The 15,615-nt window shown below is 43.2% G+C and overlaps 1 long non-coding RNA gene across 1 annotated transcript; it reads left to right on the top strand.

Annotated features, from left to right (window-relative positions):
- Nucleotides 1-471: 471 nt before the first annotated feature.
- Nucleotides 472-6,850, top strand: LOC142295535 (uncharacterized). Its single transcript, XR_012751486.1, has 2 exons — nt 472-1,245; nt 6,497-6,850. It is a non-coding gene; the product is annotated as an uncharacterized LOC142295535 (long non-coding RNA).
- The last annotated feature ends 8,765 nt before the right edge of the window (nt 6,851-15,615 follow it).

Below are 15,615 nucleotides of genomic sequence, written 5' to 3'. Positions count from 1 at the left end.
CGACATCGCTACTGCGATATCGTAGGGGTCAAATCGGCGCCAGTAACGATGTCACAACGTGTAAAGCCTAGATGCGCCGATAAACGATCGCAAAAGCGTCGTTGTAAAATAGTGAGTTTATGGAGATTTGATTCATAGACTGGATTACATGCATTCATATAATGTATGTATATTGCCCCATCCCTTTAAGGAGAGTCTGTAAGTTGGAAAATGCTAACCAAGGTTTTTGACATTGTAGAACCAAAGTCATCTGCTAGTTGTTCATCAAAGCCATCTGACATTGTTTGTCAAAGTTGTCAAAGAAGAGCTATATTCTGTTTGGAATGTTGGGCTAAGAGCTGAAATAGCTATGAGAAACGTCTTACTGTTACTCTAAGGTCAAAGTTCAGCGAGCTTCAAAGGTTTATAAATAAGTTGAAGTAGGTTTTGTTACAAGTCTCTAGTGCGCAGGTACACTTATTTCGTGGGTAAAATGTACCACGTGACATGATGTAATGCTCAACCTAAAATAAGGATAGTTAGTTTTTGTGTTACCATGTAAAGAGATAAGGGCTATCAGGAGGAGGGGTTTTGGGTTATAAAAGAAGCCCACACTTCAAAGGTAGTGGAGAAGGAGGGAGAGGCAGAAGGTGACAGGAGAAAGACGGACCCATCTACAGACCATCCCGAGACGGCTTACACACTACAGCGATGTAAGAGATATGAACTGTTATTTTTTCTATCTGTCTATCCATCTATTAACTCAAGCCAAGACAGTTATTTTTCTCTAATGACTGTAACCCTCCAACTCTTATCTGAATAAATTCATAATATGTTTTTGACCTATCTTCGCTCCAATCATTTATATACTGGCTATGCAGTTGTCGCCGTAAACCCATTATTTAACATTTGGCGAGCACCAGCCTGAATGATTGTGAAACACAGCTGTTTTCTGTGAGAGGTGATTTTTGTCACGCTGCCTATTCTTGCAGAAGGACTCTTTTTTTTTTTTTCTCACGTCATTCCCTGCCTTTGTCCGAGAAGGGGGGGTCTGTGGGTCTGTGAGTAATTTCTGTCCAAGCTGCAGGCGAACGACGATACACTGTGTCCACATCAGAACCTAAGAGAGGGTTAACGTGACAAGCTGCACGGAGGTCGTATGTGTCAAAGCCATTCCAGGACCATCCATCCAGTCGGTTGGAGCCATCTGAGGACCATCCATCCATAAGACGGTTGAAGCCATTCCAGGACAAGCATCACATATTGGTGAGAAATGGATTTTATTCATCATTATTCTAGTAACTGTCATGTAGAGTATTCTTTTGACCATACACATAGTGACGCACAGTTATGGTCAAATCTGTACCGGCAATGTGAACTTGAGAATACTAAGCTAGATAAAAAGTTTTTTACTATGAATCGGTTACAGAAAAAGATACAGAATGTATTGGGTATGGTATACACTTACAACTCCATGGTGGGTGGGGCACAGCCATATGCACACACTATCTGCATGGTGACTGACACACCCATAACAACAGACACACCCAATACAACAGACACACACGTCACAGATTCAGAAGCAACAGATTGTCCAAATTGTTCGATATTAGCAGAACATATCGAACATCTGGAGGATCAGTTGGAAACAAGAGCAGATTTAATATCAAAACTACGGAAAGATATTAAATATGTATCTGTTAATATGAGACAGAACAAGACAGATGCTTCCGCATCACCTGGTTCAGGTTCAGACATCCCGGACAGGCTGGATACGGCCGAGGACGAGAGTCTGAATGAGGGGGAACTTCGGAAAAAGAAGTTACATGATAAGGCCGCCCGTCTTAACATTAAAATCCATGACCAACTAATGAAAATCATTAAAGACATACCGAAATATGATGATAAAATGGACGCCTTCAATAATGCGGACATTTTTGAGTCACATTCCGATAAATATAATCTAACAAATGAACAGAGAAACAAGATTTTCAGGGTATGGCTTCCCTCCCACATGGCAAAAAGGTTACAAGCAACACCTAGGACAGGCGAACACAATGACCTGATCCATGACACAAAGGAAGATAGGCTGAGACAGTTAATTCTCTTTACCACAGGAGAGTCTACCCCAACAGTCGAATTGTTAGAAAACCTTATGACACACATACAGGAGGATCCGTTTGTCTTCTTAGTGAAATTCGAGCAAGGATATCATTTGATAATGGAAATCGGATCTGATCAAGAACCGCCTTCCATGATCAAGGCCTTTGTTAAAAAGTTTAAATATTTGGACCCTGCTTCATTCGAAATAGCTTCTAGGATGGAAAATCTACAAGAGGCCACATCATTTATTGATAGAATACGTAGACGAATGAAGCAAAATCAGGTAAAATCAAAAATAGCCATGATAGAAGGGAACACTGACACATTAGTATCCCAGGAAAAACAGATCAAAAACAACAAAAGACCGGTGTTGAATTCTAAAAACAAGAATTCAGGGGGGGGTAACAGGAAAAGCACAATTCATTGCTTTTTTTGCGGCCAACCCGGACACCTGAAGTGGGAATGCAAGAAATTCCTGAGGGCGGGAGCTGAGGAAAGGCTGGGTAAGGAAAATGGACTGATGCCAAACACATCCAGTGCACCTCCCCCATCTTCAGCACCTCCACCATTATACACGCCCACTCATACTGACAACAGAAATAACCAATCGCCATATATGCCCACTCATACTGACAACAGAAATAACCAATCACCATATGCACCTCTGACCAGACAGATAAGAGAAATGACCATACAGGGATTGGATGGAAGGGGCAAGACACCTGCTGCTCTTCTCCCTTCTCCATCCTCCTGACTAGCAAAGCCGGTCCCCAGGCTCCATCCACTGGAATTTGTCACTCGAGTTTCAATGGATAGCTGTGGTCGACCATTTTTAAAGGTAAATCTTGAAGGTCAGGAAGTAACATTTCTCCTTGATACAGGTGCGCAATTGAGTGTCACAAATGTTGATTTACATTTAAAGCCAGATTCCCCTGTATGTACAATTGTTGGTTTCAGTGGTAAAAATGGAACAAAGGTGACTTTAGCGCAGGATGTTTCTTTGGAAATACCTGGTTTTTTGAAAACGAAAATGGATATTTGGTGTTGTCAGGATACTGAGAATATAATTGGCACTGATTTTATGGAAAAGCATGGCTGGATTATTGATTTGGGTAACAAAACAGTTTGGAAAGATTCTAACGGTTGTAAGGCGGTAGTTATTGATCCAGATGAATATAGTCATGTCGGGACCATTTGTTTGACCGATGTAGTGTCAGCAGATCATTTGTGGCCTGAAACTGGTGGTGATGAAGTATTGACTGAGTTAGTACAGCGGTTTCCTTCTTTATGGGCTCAGTACAGGAATGAGGTTGGAACAATGAAGGATGTAGTTGTCAAAATTGAAGGCCGAGATCCGCCTCCACAGCGTCAGTATAAGTTGCCTCCGGAGTCAGTTGCTCCGATGTCGAAGATTATACAGGAATTGTTGGCTCAAGGTGTAATACGTAAGGCAAATTCTGTCTGTAACAATCCATTGTGGTGTGTTCTGAAAAGCGATGGTAGCTATAGGATGTTGTTGGACTTGAGGATGTTCAATAAGTGTACTCCCAATGTAGCACCGATTGTAGCTGATACACATGACATGATGTCGAGATTGGATGCTAAGGCAAGGTATTTCTCAGTATTGGATATCAGTAATGGTTTTTTCAGTATACCGATTGAGCAAAGTTGTCAATATAAGCTTGCATTCAACCACCTCGATCAGCAATTTGTATGCTGTAGGCTTCCTCAGGGGGCTAGTATGTCGCCAAGTATTTTTCATCAGGCGCTAGCGAACGTTTTGTCGAAATTTTCTCGTCCAGAATGTTTATTGCAATATGTGGACGATATCTTGTTGAGCACGGAGGATGAGGAGATGCACGTGATCTTGCTTGCAGAATTGTTTGAGCTGCTGCATGATGCAGGTTTAAAACTGAATACCAAAAAGGTCAAGCTGATGCAGACTGAGGTCAGGTTTTTAGGAGTTCTGCTAAGTCCAGGTACACGGCGACCCCTACAGGACAGAATAGAGGCAATTGCATCTCTTCCAATTCCAACATCACACAAGGCACTAAGACATTTTTTAGGACTTGTAAATTACTCAAGGGATTTCATTGAAAATTTTGCTGACAAAGCCAGACCTTTGTATGATCTTTTAAAAGGTGACAATGATGATTATTTTGGTCCCTGGATTGTTGAACAGGAAAAAGCCTTCACACAATTGAAACATGATCTACAACACGCACCTGCGTTAAGTATGGTGGAAAAGAACGCACCTTTTGCGCTTCAAGCACACACTTCAGAGACAAGTGTCTCTGTGGTTTTGCTGCAGCTGCAAGGGGGGGAATGGAGAATCTTGGGGTACTTCTCTAAGCTTCTCTCACCTGTTGAGAGGGGGTTTGAGGTGTGCGCAAGACACCTGGTGGGAGTGTATTTTGCGATAAAAATCACTCAACACATCATCGGGTTCCAAAAGGTTATTCTCCAAACGCCACATTCCACACTGAAACTTCTCTTTGAGAAAAACATCCCAGGTGTGTCAAATCAGAGATTTGCCCATTGGTTGCTCTCATTGTCTCCAAATCAAATTGAGGTAGATTATAAGGCCAAGTATGTTCTTCCTCAATTGATGCAGTATGAAGGACAAACCCATGATTGCATAGAAACGTTCCATGAACCAAGTCCATCTCTTTTCAGACGACAGTCGGAAGACGCAGATGAACCTGTGTTTGTAGACGGTTCTAGATTTTTTCTGGAAGGACACTATCACACAGGATATGGAATTTTCTATTCCAAGCGAGGACAAGTGGTAAAACATAAGTTACCGAGTCATTTCTCAGCTCAAAGGGCAGAGATAGAAGCGGTAAGAATGGTCCTACAGCTGAATGAAGCTGATGATCAAACTCCAATGGTAATCTACAGTGATAGCTCCTATGTTGTCAGATCCCTAACCGATTACCTGCCTGTTTGGGAAAGGAGAGGCTATGTGGACTCGTCCAACAAAGTCTTGTTGCACCGCGAAACGCTAGAATCAATTTTTGAGATGGCATCTAGGGCCCCAAATAGATTTGCTATAGTGAAAGTCGCAGCACATCAAAGATCTGATGATGAGTTATCTGTAGGTAATGCTACCGCAGATGCTCTAGCCAAAGAAGCTGCCCTGACAGGAGAGGAAGTGTTTGACTCTGAACCCTCTGAGAATTCAGCGGTTCAGAGAACAGACACGTACATACCTTCATTTGCAGAAGAACAGAGAAAAGATCCTTCTCTTGTTATTTTTCTGGATGATCCAAAGCCTCCTTTCATCTGTGAAAATGGGGTTTTGTGTCACAGTTCAAATGAAGAATTGCGTCCAGTTGTACCAAAACATCTACAGGTAGAATTCACTCGATACAACCATGAGAGTTTAGGTCACTTGGGACAACAGAAATTGTTAGTCATTCTCAAGGAGAAATTTTATTGGGAAAAAATGGACGAAACAGTTCAAAGTGTTGTACTATCATGTCTCATTTGTGCCCAAATAAATCCAAGACCTAAAGGACAGAAGCCACCACTTCTACGAATCGCACCTGCAGATGGTCCATGGTCTACACTGCAGATAGACTATATTGGTCCTTTACCCTCAGGTAAACATGGTCTCAGGTATGCATTGATTGTGGTAGATGTGTTCTCAAAATGGGTAGAAATATTACCTGTTAGGAAAGATGATGCTTTGTCCACAGCAAGGGAATTGGTACAACATGTCTTTTGTACTTGGGGGATCCCAAGGATGATTACCTCCGATCGAGGTAGCCACTTCACAGGTAAAATCATGCAAACTGCTTGTGCTATTCTAGGGGCGCGACAGCAATTTCATGTCCCCTATCATCCACAATCTGCGGGAATTGTGGAAAGAATGAATAGGACAATCAAGTCCAGAATTGCAAAGATGCTTTTGGACAAAGGTAACACTTGGGTTGACAAGGTACCTTTCATACTGATGAGTATAAGAGGTTCAATCTCTTCTACAACTCAATTCACTCCGTTTGAGTTGATGACGGGAAGAAAAATGCCATTGTGGTTCCCACATGAGCCATTTTTATCCACTCCACAAAAAGATGCTATCTCAAGGTCCCAATGGTTGAGATCGCTACAGGAGAACCTGAAAGCGATTCTGCCATATGCGGCATCAAGAATGCAGAAAATGGAGCCACCCTATGAGTCCAAATTCAAGAAAGGTGCTCTAGTGATGATCAAAACCTTTCGCAAGAGTGGTCCATGGGAGTGTAATTGGGAAGGTCCTTTTGAAGTCCTTGAGACTATGGGACAAGTCATGATTCTTGTGCACCGAGTGTCAAATGTGGTAAAAAAGACCCGGAAAACACAAAAAGTGTGGGTTCACGTTGACCAGTGCAAAATATTTGTGACAAAATAATGATACTGCATTTCTTTCCAGGAAGAAATGGATTCCTATACGAACTGGAATAAAGAACCTAAAGACTGTGAAGGAAAGATGACATCAAGCCTTCTGGAGAAAGAACATCTTCCCAAGCTCAAGACAAGCTTCTACGTGATGGGATCTACGTTCCTGCTGCTTTGCTTTATTTTCGTCATTGTTTACATGTTACATCAAGGAACAATCGCCAATGATGTGAATGAACAGACTAGAGAGATTCAACATTCTCGAAGACCAAGAGGATCAGATACACGGAACTTACTGACAGAGAACATCACGGACGATTCTGTGGAGATAACAGGAAATATCTGCATGGGATATGGAACAAAATGTTGCATTGAATTACATTTCATACACGACACAGACATAATATTACATGCGATTGCAGGACCTAAAACTAGATTCACACAATTACAAGGAGAATATGTACACAATAATAAAACTGGTACATGGGAATGTTCTCCTACAGATGTACTATACTGGAACATAGAGATCAGAGGTGATGAACCTGCTGTATGGTCCGGTGATATTACAAATGACATGATTGCAAAGGGAAAGTTTGGAAGATCCAAAACAGAAATTTTGTTAAAAACTCAGGTTTTTGGGAAAATTCTGGATCCTTCTTTACTCTCCATCACAGAAGGAGATAAAGATTGGGTCAAAACATGGAATTTCCAGATAACACGGGAACCTGTGCAAGTTCAGGTATCTGTAGTGTTTACCGTTACTAACACTATAGTTCCGGAAATAAGGGTTTCACCACAGACAGTACATAATAAAGTAAATACATTACCCATAATGTTAAAATGTAACACAAGGTTGAAATTGCCTTCTGAGTCTTTGTTGACATGGACCAAAAATTCATCATTTTTGGGAAGTTTTTTAAACAGTCCAACTAATGTCATTCACAGAGGTCAGATTGGTAATATCAGGTGGATGGATGATACGTTCATTTTTTCCATAGAAAATCCATCTTCCAGGGACTCTGGAATTTACCAGTGTTGCGTTGAAACAAAGACACATTACAGACATTGTAAAGACGTTAGTGTGAATATTTGGTCAGCAGCAGATAGTGCATGCACAGACACGAGGTTCATGCCATCTACTCCTTTCCAAATTAATCAATTTCAGTCCAAGTCCTTATTAAGGGATGGAGAATTTATGACCATGGTGTGGACTTTCAATATGTCTCATTGGAAGATCTCTACCAGGTTTCCTCAGTGTCAATCACATCTCATAAACATGGAGATGGGGATAGAACAATGGTTTGGGAAAAGAACTACTCAGACTAGGAGTAAGAGAGGAGTGTTAGAAGGAATTCTGGGAGGAATTGGGACAGTGGGAAGTCTGACTAATGCCATGAATATACAGACACTTAAGTCAGATTTGGATAATATTGGTTTTATTGGAGGAAAAGGTGTAAAGGTTCAGAAGAGTCTGAATCAACTTCTTGAAAAGATGGTAATGAATACAGCTGCTGTACTAGGCTCTTCCGTGTCACATCTACAGGATGCTACATTAGCTCTCGTGGAAAGCACACACGAAACACAAGTGGCTAAAGCGTGCCTGGAGATACAGGTAGAGTACTCTTCTAATTTAAAGTTGATTGCACAAGCTTTACAGAGTGGAATTACTCCACTGGGAATACTGCGAAATTTACCTGTAGAGTATGATTTTGCATTGAATCATACGGATTTGTGGGTAAATAAGTGGTTAGGATGTGAACGAAACATTTGTGTTGGCACATCGCTAATCCCAGTGATTGGAAGAGAGGGAACTATTGTTCCTGTTACAGTTTTGGGTATACCTGTGAGCAACACACAACAAGTGTTCTATCAATTGCAGTACACAGATTTTGCATTTGATGGAGTGAACACTGAACAAGTAGACATTTCTTCATGTTTGCATTTTGTTTCTAAGGTGATGTGTTTACCTGGACAGGATAAGGTGATTTATCATTCATGTTTTCATAATCATTCTTCTTGTCATGCGAGAATAGAGACTGTACAGACACTACATGATCTGGTGACTCCAGTAAGTCCAACTAAGATATGTTTTCAGGTCATGTCTGAGACAGAGAAGGTTTCTGTTTTCTATTCTGCTTGTGTACATAAGGAAAACCTACCTATGGGTTTGTATTGTATAGAAGGAAATGTGAGGTCTCTTTCAAAGAAGGAAGGAAGTTTTAATATCACTTCTATAGGAAAGAGAAACTTAACGGCATTTCCGATACAATTCAATTTATCACAGATAAATGATTTTCCTTGGGATATGTGGACAAGTGAAATAAAGAAAGACAAGGGTTTGTTAGATTTATTAACGAAACAGTTAAAGGAAGCAGAAATTATATTTAGGCATGAACAAGGTGAATTAAGTGATATTGAACACGAATGGAATGGAATGTCAGGTAGAACTTGGTGGAAGAGTTTTAGCAAATCTGTACATTCCTGGTCTCAGTCATCTTTTCAGTCAGCGGTTGGTAATGTTTTATTTAATCCCATCATAATCATATTTTTATTAGTTTTGATGTGTATTATATATCAAGTTTTTGTGATGTGTAGAATTCAGAAGATATATAGGAACATAAAAATAGAAATGAAAAAGGAAGATAACATTCTTAGAGGAATGTTAAATCGCAAGATGACTTTTTGACAGAAAGTTGCAGATTGGTTTATCAAGTCAAATATTGGTCTAGAATTTCCAACAAGAATGTATGTGATACGAATGATGACACGATTGAGTTAGGGTTTCCCGGGGTTCATCAAACTGCCATATAAGGGGGGACTGTAAAATAGTGAGTTTATGGAGATTTGATTCATAGACTGGATTACATGCATTCATATAATGTATGTATATTGCCCCATCCCTTTAAGGAGAGTCTGTAAGTTGGAAAATGCTAACCAAGGTTTTTGACATTGTAGAACCAAAGTCATCTGCTAGTTGTTCATCAAAGCCATCTGACATTGTTTGTCAAAGTTGTCAAAGAAGAGCTATATTCTGTTTGGAATGTTGGGCTAAGAGCTGAAATAGCTATGAGAAACGTCTTACTGTTACTCTAAGGTCAAAGTTCAGCGAGCTTCAAAAGGTTTATAAATAAGTTGAAGTAGGTTTTGTTACAAGTCTCTAGTGCGCAGGTACACTTATTTCGCGGGTAAAATGTACCACGTGACATGATGTAATGCTCAACCTAAAATAAGGATAGTTAGTTTTTGTGTTACCATGTAAAGAGATAAGGGCTATCAGGAGGAGGGGTTTTGGGTTATAAAAGAAGCCCACACTTCAAAGGTAGTGGAGAAGGAGGGAGAGGCAGAAGGTGACAGGAGAAAGACGGACCCATCTACAGACCATCCCAAGACGGCTTACACACTACAGCGATGTAAGAGATATGAACTGTTATTTTTTCTATCTGTCTATCTATTAACTCAAGCCAAGACAGTTATTTTTCTCTAATGACTGTAACCCTCCAACTCTTATCTGAATAAATTCATAATATGTTTTTGACCTATCTTCGCTCCAATCATTTATATACTGGCTATGCAGTTGTCGCCGTAAACCCATTATTTAACAGTCGTAAATCGGTGATCTGTATAGCGTCGGACATTTTAATAATGTCGCACTAATAGGAGATACGATGTTGTTCCTCGGTCCTGCGGCAGCATACATCGCTGTGGGTGAAGCCGCAGGAGCGAGGAACATCTCCTTACCTGCCTCCACTGGCTATGCGGAAGAAAGGAGGTGGGCGAGATGTTTACGTCCCGCTCATCTCCGCCCCTCCGCTTCTATTGGCCACCTGGCATGTGACATCGCTGTGACGCCGCAAGACCCGCCCCCTTAGGAAGGAGGCGGGTCGCCGGCCATAGCGACGTCGCAAGGCAGGTAAGTGCGTGTGAAGCTGCCGTAGCGATAATGTTCGCTACGGCAGCTATCACAAGATATCGCATGTGCGACGGGGGCGGGTACTATCGCACTCGGCATCGCAAGCATCGGCTAGCGATGTCGCAGCGTGCAAAGTACCCCTTAGAGCTTGGCTCTCCATGGATTGGACACAGTTTACTCGCTATGGGTTTGCTCACATAAGTGTATACATCAGACAAGGGCTCTCCGATGTTTTATCAGATAGCACTCGGACTAGTGTTATACTATGAGGAAGTGTTGATCAATGTTTTTTTCTCTTTTCAAATGGTCATGAGAAAAAAACTGCACCATGCTGCACAAATCAGATGACACGCACCCATGCAAGTCTGTGGGTGCATGGAAATCATCCAACTGTACGTTTCCGCAGACTCATAGAATGGCGAAGACGGAGAAATTTTGTTCTCCATCTTCTGCTGACAGTGTGCATCCGAGAAAATCAGATTGTAGTAATTGGGCATTCTGATCAGACTTTGAGCCGAGCATCATTTGCATAATTGATCCGATGAGAGATCATAAACTTGTGTGACCACAGCCTAAAGAGAAGAATCCCAGAGAATGTGGAGGCACTAATGTTAAGCATACATGACTAATCAAATAGTGTAGACGTGGCGCAGACACCACTCATGGAGAAGGTGGTAATGACAGTGTTAGACTTTCACGGGCTCCCCGTCTGCCAGGCTCTTTTCTTCTGAATGTAATAACAGGAGGCCTTAGTGTAAGCGAGCCCTTGTGCTTCCACAGATCGTGTTGAACTTGTTTGGCTGGATTGATGGAGGAGAATAAACAAGCTTGCTGAGCCTGACGCACGCTGACATCATCGCAATCACAAACCATGCAGCCAATTTACCTGGGCTAAAAATAAATCAATCTCAAATCACAGAGCTCTGAATTCAATTCACACAGTGGGAGATGTAACTACAAAAAAGAACAGATCGATGTGTGTCCCTAGGAGAAGCTTTAACCCCTCAGGCAATGGCTGCTCTTTACGTCTGACTCTTTTAAGACTGGGAAACGTATAGTGATCAGCCATGCAATTAAGACCACTGACAGGGGCAATAACTAACATTGACTTTCACCTCCTCACACAGACACTTATCGGGGGTTAGTGGCAACAGAGAATAATCAGATATGGAGGATGATGTGTTAAAAACAGGAAAATGGACAAATGAAAAAATCTGAGCAACTATCACTGGGGCCAATTAAGGCTAAGGCCACACAGGCATTTAGCATCCGATGCGAGACCATTGGATACGTTATTTCGTAATGCTAATGACCCCCCCGCTCCCATTCTGCTGCGAGTGTAATTATAGCATGATGCAATCCTGCGATCAGAGCCCAGCTGCAGAGGAAAGAGGCACTAATCTCCCTATCTCCTCCATTATCAGCTGATGCGATTATCGCACTGCACTCTGGTGTCATCCAAGTGCAATGTGATGTTTCTCTCGCACCCATAGACTTGTATGGGTGCGAGTGTAAATAGAACGGATTCCACCCGCAGCATGCTGGGACTGTTTTCTCGGTCAGATTAGGGCTGAGAAAGAAAAAAAAAAAAGCGCACATGAGAGCGAGCCCATAGAGTAACATTGGTCCGAGTGAAATGCGATTTTTTTATCGCATTCCACTTGGTCCGTTTTAGTCGCCTGTGTCCTTACCCTTAGAAAACTAAACAACTGGGATACAGCATCTCCAAAACATCAGGGCTTGTGGAATGCCTCCAGTAGGCATTGGTTAGTACCTAACAAAAGTCAAAAGTGCTCCGGGGAAGGATTTCGGGTGAGGTTCGAAGAAAGAAATGGGACACTCAACGATGCAAAACACTTCTTTACTGTATCTTCATATTACAAGCTGTGGTGCAGGTGTGCAGGGGGTGGAGGGGTGAGGGCACCAAGTGGACTGCTTGACAGCTGCACCCCCCACACATCCACACCACAGCTTGTAACATGAAGATACAATAAAGAAGTGTTTTGCATCAGTGAGTGCCCTTCTGATTTCTTTCTTTGAAGGGTATTGGTTTCTTAATTGTCCCGAGAGGGTTAAAGATCACTGTCAGTCTAAAGCCCGCTTTACACGCTACAATATATCTTACGATGTGTCGGCGGGGTCACGTCGTAAGTGACGCACATCCGGCATTGTAAGGTACATTGCAGTGTGTGACAGGTACGTGCAATTGCGATTGAACGTTAAAACGTTCATCGCATACACGTTGTTGAATCCTGACGAATTGCACGTCAGGTTGTTCATCGTACCCGGGGTAGCACACATCGCAGTGTGTGACACCCCGGAAACATTGAACAGATCTTACCTGCGTCCTGCGGCTCCCGCCGGCAATGCGGAAGGAAAGAGGTGGGCGGGATGTTTACGTCCCGCTCATCTCCGCCCCTCCGCTTCTATTGGCCGGCTGCCGCGTGACGTCGCTGTGACGCCGAACGTCCCTCCCACTCCAGGAAGTGGACGTTCGCCGCCCACATCGATGTCGTATGGAAGGGTAAGTACGTGTGACGGGGGTTAATCGTTTGTGTGGCACGTTCAACAAATTGAACGTGCCACACATATGATGGGGGCGTTGCAAATCGCATACGATATCGTATGCGAAATTGCAACATGTAAAGCAGGCTTTACTCACTCACCCTGCACCTTTCGGGTATATCACACCATAGAAGCAGAGAAGGAATCCTTGGTGTGGTTACGGTCTCCTTTTTTTATTATTATTGCTAGGATTTCAGGTGACCCAGCAAGTGTCATGGGTGCCCAGAGCTCATTGACAAAGCCTGGCTGGACCGATGCGATACAAGAACTACTGTACCATAAATTTCTGAAAAAGCTACTGGTGGAATATACATAGGTGTCAGGACACTCAGAGCAGTGCAGCTTTCTGCATATTGTGCTGCTGACTAGTCATGAGCGCCATCCAGCCTCCAATGGCATCAGATCCAGACCATAGCGCACTGGAGAAAGTGGTCTGGGCTAATAATTCATGTTCTCTCGGCTACAGAATGTCACTGTCCCCACAATCTACATTCCCTATCAGGATGTCAGGGAGAACACACAAATTCCTTAAATATTGTCCTTAGTGGGATTTGAACCCAAGACCCCAGTGCTGCAAAGTAATAGAGCTGACCACGGGGCCACCGTGCTGTCCACATGCAATCGGCATGAAAAATGTACATTGGACGTCAGTCACATATCCGTGTGTCACGTCCTAGTGCTTTTTTCTCGGACAGCCCACAGAGCCATAGGGTCTGTCCGCATGTTGCTTTTTTCTTGCATTTTAGGGCTCAGTTAGACGACCGTTCCGTCTGTCCTGTTCAGTTCCTGTTTTTTTGCGGACCCACTGACAGCACCAACTTTTCAATGTCTTCTGTGTAGGATCGGATGGCACACGGAAACACTTCTGTGTGCATCCGATCCTACAAAAAAAACACATCAGATGCCATATGTCCATTCCGTTATTATTGAACATGTCCTATTCTGTTCCGTAACAACGGACTGTGACTCAATACAAGTCAATGGGCCCGCAAAATCCCCGGAAGCCACACGGAAGCACTTCCATGTGACCTCCGTCGGGTGACCCTACAGTCTGTGTCCTGCTCCCGCACCAGCCCAGCGGCTGCCCGCACTGCAGTGTGTCAGCATATGCCCGCACTGCAATGCCAGCATATGCCCACACTGCATTGTGTCAGCAAATGCTCGCACTGCATTGTGTCAGCATGACCCCCTTATTGGATTACGCCTGACCCGGATTTGATTATTCTTTCCAATAAATTGGTGAAAGAGGGAATGTGTTGGGGAGTGTTTTTTCAAATAAAAATATGTTTGTCGTCTATTATTTTTTTTTTTATTACTGTCTGTGTTTGTGCTGTCGGGTATCTGATAGACGCCGTGACATTACTAACCCCAGGGCTTGATGCCAGGTGACATTACATATCTGGTATCAACCACATATATTACCCCGTTTGCCACTGCAGCGAGGCATCAGGATGAGCTGGGGAAAAGCACCAGGATTGGCGCATTTATGGATGCGCCATTTCTGGGGTAGCTGCGGCCTGCTATTCTTATGCTTGGGAGGGTCCAAGAACTGCGGACCTCCCTAGTCTGAGAATACCAGACCACTACTGTCTGCTTTACCTTTGCTGGTGATTCAATATGGGAGGGGCCGCACGTTTTTTGTTTTAAATTTATTTAATTTAAAATAACAGGGTGCAAGATTACAAAATGCAGGGGAGTGGGACATGATATATGTCTTTTTGTGGGCCACAAAAAAAACGGAAGTCACACGGATGACACACGGCCCGTATACGGAACGGATGTCACAAGGATGCATCCGTGAAAAAACAGGACCGTTTTTTGCGCACTGCAAAAACGGTACGGTCGTGTGAATATAGCCTTAAACTGCACTGTGTCATTGACAAAATGCATGCGTTTTGCTTCCCCAGCAAAGTCTATGAGAAATCAAAAATTCCATGTGCATGTTGCCTTTTTTTTTAGGCAGCATTTTGTTTGACAAATATTTGTCAAAATGGTAACCTAAAAAGAAAAAAGCAGCATGTCACTTCATCGCGTTTTGTGAACATTTTCCACTCATTGACTTCTCAATCTCAAAACGCACTGTCCAAAACGCAATGAAAAAGCGGGGAAAATGCGGTCAAGATGCATGTATTCTGACTGCGTTTTTTTTGTCGAACACGTTTATGTAGCACCCCATGAGGCAGGTGGTTACCTACTCGTTGCTGGGCCATTGCGGGTCGGGTCAGGAGATGTCACAGATGGCCTTGCCCGGTTCCGTTGCCCCGAGGCGTACAGTAAATGGTGGGGAAAGTGGAGTGTTGGGGAAAGTTTGTCATGACGCCACCTGTGGTATGCGGCCAGGGAGTAGCCGCAGATGCAGAATTCCTTACCGGGGCAGGTGTTATGGCAGCCAGGATGGTGTCGCTCCCCACATGCGGAGCGAGCCCCAGGTGGATGACGGGGGAATGGCAGTCCCCTGGGAGCGCCGAAGCACGGAGCGACGGCGTCACTAATGAGTCTGAGTCGGCAAGTTTGAAACATTGAAGTTGCTGCGCCGCCCATAAAGGGAAGAAATAATGTTTGGGTTTAATGCATAACAAAAATGCGGTGATCACTGTAAAATGTTGCGGCCCCAGGTGTAGTACTTATCCCGGGTTCAATTCCGGTTTCCACTCACACAAACATACAGTCAATGGGAT

Source organism: Anomaloglossus baeobatrachus, chromosome 3, assembly GCF_048569485.1.
Source record: "Anomaloglossus baeobatrachus isolate aAnoBae1 chromosome 3, aAnoBae1.hap1, whole genome shotgun sequence".
Lineage (NCBI taxonomy): Eukaryota > Metazoa > Chordata > Amphibia > Anura > Aromobatidae > Anomaloglossus > Anomaloglossus baeobatrachus.
The sequence above is the reverse complement of the archived record's forward strand: the minus strand, read 5'-3'. Positions and strand labels throughout refer to the sequence as shown.